Raw genomic sequence first — 487 nt, 5'->3', positions numbered from 1 at the left:
CCCGGCCTTGCCTGGCGCTGAGATCCTCCGGGCTTCTCAGCAGCTCTGTAGCCTCTGCTGGACTCTCCCCAGCAGTTCCTTGTCTCTGTCAAACCAGGGAGCCCAGGATCTGACCCAATACTCCAAAGGTGGCCTTCACTGAACTTTATCAGGTTCCCCTCCACCAACTCTCCAGCCCATCCAGGTCTCACTGAACAGCAGCACAACCTGTTGGTGTGTCAGCCACTCCCTCCAGTTCTCCATCAGTAAACTGGATGACTTTGATCATCTTTAAAGAAAGATAACGTTTAAGGCTCCTTCCAACCCAACCCATACTACGATGAGGCAGCTTCAGGCCAGCACCATGCTGGCAACCCGCTACAGATCACCTCTCCAAGGCACCGGGAGCTGGGGACAGGGCACGGGGGCACACTGCCCTGCGAGGCTGACAGGGCACGGGGGGCACACTGCCCGGGACGAGGCTGACAGGGCAGGAAACACGCCCGCG

General features: G+C 58.7%; 1 protein-coding gene across 1 annotated transcript in view; it reads right to left on the bottom strand.

Annotated features, from left to right (window-relative positions):
- USE1 (unconventional SNARE in the ER 1 homolog (S. cerevisiae)) overlaps positions 1-487 on the bottom strand; it is a 4,508-nt gene that overhangs the window by 3,759 nt on the left and 262 nt on the right. The window lies entirely within an intron of this gene.

Source organism: Merops nubicus, unplaced genomic scaffold, assembly GCF_000691845.1.
Source record: "Merops nubicus isolate BGI_N331 unplaced genomic scaffold, ASM69184v1 scaffold29781, whole genome shotgun sequence".
NCBI lineage: Eukaryota > Metazoa > Chordata > Aves > Coraciiformes > Meropidae > Merops > Merops nubicus.
The sequence above is the reverse complement of the archived record's forward strand: the minus strand, read 5'-3'. Positions and strand labels throughout refer to the sequence as shown.